Consider the following 6,000-nt stretch of genomic DNA (forward strand, 5'->3'; position numbering starts at 1 on the left):
GATGGCGGTGTGGGGAAAATTTCAGATTTCAGCGTCCCTACAGATTTGGAGGATATACGTCCACAAGCGACTCAGATGGGGAATATGGAGCTTCCCGTCAGCAAGCCGGTTTTGTAGAACGCAGACCACCCACAAGAAGACCAGGCGGGGGCAGAGACCGACAACCCAACAATCAGGACGGTCGGATATGGACTCGATCACAGGTAATACCAACCTCGTTTTCAACATCTCGTACTATAACTTCTCGTCCTATAACTTATCACCCGCGGAACACTTAGTGTTACAGAAGGGGTTATCATTCAGTCCCACCTTGAGGTATGATACCTTTCAGGTGGAGCAGGAATTAAATCATTTCTTCAGAACATTGAGACTGAAGGTTCATTTTAATGCTGTCAGTATGGGATCCGGGCCGCCGATGGGTGGTAATGTCTGCTTCAATCCTAAAGATCTTGGTCTTACTATGACCAGCACGTATATGCCGCCGAGACATTACCATCCCGTCGAGACCTTCATCTCTTTGGTTTCTCAAGACGTTGATGATTTGAATACCAGGATACATAGAGGTGATTTTCACTTGAATCATAACTTAAGTCTTGAGGAATCCAGGGCTATTAAGAGTCTGAAAGATAACACCCAGATTATAATTAAGCCGGCAGATAAGGGTGGGGCTACTGTCATTCTAGATCGTGACTATTATATTAACGAAATTTTAGGCCAACTGTCCGACACTAGCACATATGAGCCCATATCTAGGGATCCTACAACTCTGATTTCTTCTTTGATCCAGGATATCTCTACACATTATCTACGATTAGGTACCATCGATTCAAAATTGGCTAGCTTTTTACTGAACCCTCACCCAACTATACCTGTGTTCTACACGTTACCGAAAGTCCATAAAAATCTAACCCATCCACCCGGCAGGCCCATTGTGGCGTCCACAGACTCCATACTATCCCCTCTTGCCAAAACTATAGAGAAAATACTATCACCTTTTGTACCATCTATCACATCGTACGTAAAGGACACCTCACATTTCTTAGATATTATCAAGGATCTGCATGGTATCCCCACTAATGCATACCTCGTAACATTAGATGTCACCAGTCTGTATACCAGTATTGCACATGATGAGGGCATTAACGCGGTACATTGGTTCCTTGATGAATTTACAACCCTGCCCAATAACAACAAGCAGTTTTGCCTTGACCTACTTGATCTTGTATTAAAGAAAAATCATTTTATGTTCCAGGACCAATTCTACATGCAGCGCAAGGGGACCGCAATGGGTAGCAACATGGCGCCCCCTTACGCAAATATCTTCATGGCCTCTTTTGAGGATCGCTTTATCCATCCCAACCCACTTATCATCAAACATGCCTTGGTATGGCGGAGATATATTGATGATATCTTCATGGTTTGGGATGGAGAATTGAGTTCTCTTCTTGAATTTTTCGCCGATCTCAATGGGTTCCTACCTGGGCTCACCTTCTCCATCCAGTACGATAAACACCAGATCAATTATCTGGATTGCATGGTCGTTGTGGATGTCGATGGGCTTCTGGTGACCGACATCTACATTAAACCCACCGATAGGAATAGTCTCCTTTTCTATACCAGCAACCACCCTAAACACGTCAAGAAAGCCCTACCAATCTCACAGCATACTAGGGTTGATAGACTAGTAAGTAAACCAGAAACTAAAATCCTCCGACATAAGGAGATGAGCCAAAAATTCGTGCAGAGAGGGTACCCACGGGCAGTAGCTGATATTACATGTTCCACATCTAATCGTAATAAGGAATCGCAAAATCAGGTACCATGTATTACTACCTATCATCCCTTCCAACCCCTACTGAGGAAAATCATTTGCCAACACTGGCCCCTCCTAAAATCAGCATACCCCAAGATTGGTGCCTTTCATGATTTACCCCTCTTCTGCCACAAGAGATCTCCTAATCTGCGTAATCACCTAGTACGTGCTGACATTGGTTCCAACAAGACAGTTTCACGTCAAGTGTTCCTAGACACACAACAAAAAGGCACCTTCCCATGTTTGAGCTGTGCACAATGTGCCAATGTCACAAAAGGCAATACTTTCACACATGCGAGAACTGGAAAGAAATTTCATATTAAGGGCTTTCACACGTGTGATAGCACTTACGTGATTTATTACATTAAGTGCCCGTGCGGTCTCGGGTATGTTGGGGAGACTACCCAGCATATCCGGGACCGCATAAGTCGGCACAAATCAGATATCAGATGTGGTAACTCCTTGTTGCCTATCCCCCATCATTTCATAACAGCAGGACATCAAATCTCCCAACTTAAGTTCCAAGTCATCGATCACGTTGACACGATGCGCAGGGGAGGCAACAGAGTTAAGCGTCTGCGTGATAGGGAGGCTATGTGGATACACACCCTGGGTACACTTGAGCCTTATGGTATGAACCGCAAATATGAGACAGCTACCTATTGATCCCCGCTTACTTTGATGTCTGATGTTGGCCTATATACTGTGGAACGATGGTGCTCCCATTGGTATATATCTATATATATGTATGTGTATATATATGTTCATGTAATCTCCCATTTCTACATGTGAGTTAATGGCATAGGATTATATACTAAAACAATGACTTATGCTATAACATATTGGTGGTGTTTCCTTATCTCTGAAGCCATGCATGCTAATACATTATCTACTTATGTTTCTTATTCCTATACTGATATATGTCTCTCTTCCTTTCAGAAACGCTAGTTATAGCAAATAGCGAGCACTATCAATATCTTCATGGATAATTGCACCGCTCCTTATAACTCATGAGGCACCTTGGATATGTGGCGCCCCTGACCTGGTCAGGCACCACTGAGTACTGCACCCATGCTGGGGACAGTACAAAAACAGGTAATCCAGAAGGCTGACCGAGGTGTGACTACACAGGCGCATAGTGATCAGGTCTCACACATTTACCTTTGAGAGGACCCCTGGGGATCCCAGGAGGGGGCGAAGCCTCCATCTCCACTCGAGGGGTGTGGTAGAGAGCCTGGTTGCTAGGTGACGTAGGCAAGAACAGGAGAGGAGGGAAGAGTGAGCCGAAGACAGTTGAGTGGTGAAGTTCAGGGAGGGCAGAAGCAGACCCTGTAGCTCTACACAATTCTAACAACGTACGTGCAGTGACTACCAACGGGGGAGAACGGTCACCTGGTAGTGCTGCCCGAAATCCACCCACGACTAAAGAGAGAGCGACGGAGTGGAGAGTAAGGAGACTGTCAGGGAGATACCAGGCCCAAACGGGTAGCAGGTCCCAGTGCAGGGACAGATCCACCTGTCCTTTGCCAAACCTGCATGAGGGGGCACTTTACACCCCCAAGACAACACTACAGAGTCCGCAGCCACGTAGCAAAGTGAGGGCCCATAGCTCACAGGAGGCAAGCAGCCGGAGTGACCTGGTCCAGGCTACAAGCAAACGGGCCAAAAAGAAGGGGAGAGAGGCACCAGCAACTTCCCTGGGCGACCCCAGCAGGGCTTCAAGCAGGGGTTACCCCAAAACACAACGGGCTAAGGAAGGCGAGTTGGTAGTCACCCTCACCAGTCAGCCTGAAGGACACCTGGTTCCAGCCTGGTTCATCCCAGCTACGCCCGGGTTACTCACCCTGCCACCAACAGTGAGTAAAACCCCTGAAAGACATCCTGCTTGTGCGTGTGAGTCATTCTGCGACTTGTAGTTCCACACACCTACACGGGACCCTGGGGCATGCCTCACTCTCAGGAGGCTATTACAACTGACTGCACCTACTATCAGCCCCAGGCACCCCTAACCTGCAGTGGCGGTCTCCACTGACCGCAATTCTGAGAGTGGCGTCACGACAATCAAAATAGAGGATTTCCTACCTGTGACAAGATCCAGCCGCGTGGAGTCCCTGAAGGTAATGCACCGCCGCACCGACACCGAACCTCGGGGCCCCACACATCTGGCGTCACGAACAGGATAAGGACTAGACCTGTTCAGACAGGTGACCATGTGCCTGGGCGGTCCGCTTGGAAAATTGGAAGCGCCGCCATATTGCCACCATGAAAAGCGCGCTGAAAAACAACAGCAGCCCGCGCTGGGAGAAGTTACCGCCCACGAAGAGGTGTGGCTACCCAGAGATCCCCTGCAGGGTCCTGGCCTCGCAAGTGATGAGAGCGGAGGCGTTCAGAGACGTCAGGAAAGAAAGGGAGACAGAAGCCTGCTACTAGAAGAAGGAAACGCAAAGGAAATGGCTTCTGAACGCAGAGACCCAGAGCCAGGCTCCGCTGCCTGGTGGTATCGGGAACTTGCCCAGTTTTGCGACCAACTGGAGGCCAGGGTCGTATGGCAGATCAGCGAGGGACGCACGGAGCTTCTGGAGATGGCTGCAGCGGTTCAGGCCTATGAGAGGGGAACCGCACGACGAGTGCCAGACCGAGCGGCGACGACTCAGACCCCGATGATGTTACCGATGGGTGAGTCCTGTGTTGCCCCTGTCAGCGCGAGTGCCCCGACCCCTGCTGCCATGCCCGCGGTCCCTGGGGAGATGCCCGGCGCGGCGACGCTGAATCAGGCCGCAGCCACGCCAGGTGCGGCCCGCCGAGCCCAGGCCGCCGCGGCGATGCCCAGCCCGGCCCGCAAAGATCCGGCTGCCACCGCGACCCTCCTCCACGCCGCAGGTGCGGCCCGCCAAGGACCGGCTGCAGCTGCGACGCCAATCCAGGCCGCAGGTGCGATGCTCAGCCCGGCCTGCACAGATCCCATCGCAGCTGCGACGCCAATCCAGGCCGCAGAAGCGCCCAGCCTGGCCCGCACAGATCCCATCGCAGCTGCGACGCCAATCCAGGCCGCAGAAGCGCCCAGCCCGGCCCGCACAGATCCCATCGCAGCTGCGACGCCAATCCAGGCCGCAGAAGCGCCCAGCCCGGCCCGCACAGATCCCATCGCAGCTGCGACGCCAATCCAGGCCGCCGCAGCGATGCCCTGCTCGGCCCGCCAAGACCAGGCCGCCGCAGCGATGCCCTGCTCGGCCCGCCAAGACCAGGCCGCTGCCACGCCAGGCTCGGCCCGCCAAGACAAGACTGTACAATTATTTACCCCGGCCTGCCAGGTCAGAGCAGACACCGCTCCCCAGCCCAAGGAAGTCCCTGCTAGGAAGTCCCTGCTGGGGGAGGACCCCGAATACTGGAAGCTGAAGGCTGATCTAGAGGCCCACTTTCCAAAGGAGATAGTGGACCGGTATCTGCTCCCTCCGCATACTCACAGGAAGACTCCTGCAACATTCATGCCAAAGGGTCCCCCGCCCTGGCCTGCTGATGAAAATCCATCCCTAGCGCTGCCACAAGAGGAGTGCCCAGAAGAACTAAGGGGGAGAGGAGGCCAGGAAGCTGAGAAGCTGACCCCAGAATCATCAGCAGTGGATGCAGCACCAGTCCAAGAGCCAGAGATGCTGCCGTACTCCCGCTGGGATGAAGAGGGCCCGACATCCTCCGCTGAGGAAGATTTGTCCAGATACCTCACCTGGGAGCCTGCAAGCGGTGAGATAGCAGTCAGGCAGAACCCAGCCCGCAGGACACGGCGCCGCAGCAGGACAAGGGATCCACCTGCACAGCAGTCTCCCGAGGAGAAGGACGAGGTCACGGCCAGAGACTTAGAGGAAAAGCGGTCTTTGAGAAGGGCCAAATCGCAGGTCAGAGGCCCACTTTGTCGAGGAGTTGTAGAAGACTTCAATCTAAGGTCTGGATATGGCTTTATAGTAGCACCTGGTGTAAAAGAGGGCATCTTTGTGAACAGAAGGGATGTAAGAGCACATTTACCTAGAGGACATCCAGGAAGAAACCTACAGATAGGAGACTCAGTAGAATTCACAAAGCACCAAGGAGAACGCGGATGGTACGCACTAGATGTTACACCCTGCCCCAGAAATCCCTACAGTAAACCTGCTGTCTCAACACTACAAGATAAAGAAAAAGAAATAGAAACAGAA

Source organism: Anomaloglossus baeobatrachus, chromosome 9, assembly GCF_048569485.1.
Source record: "Anomaloglossus baeobatrachus isolate aAnoBae1 chromosome 9, aAnoBae1.hap1, whole genome shotgun sequence".
Classification (NCBI taxonomy): domain Eukaryota; kingdom Metazoa; phylum Chordata; class Amphibia; order Anura; family Aromobatidae; genus Anomaloglossus; species Anomaloglossus baeobatrachus.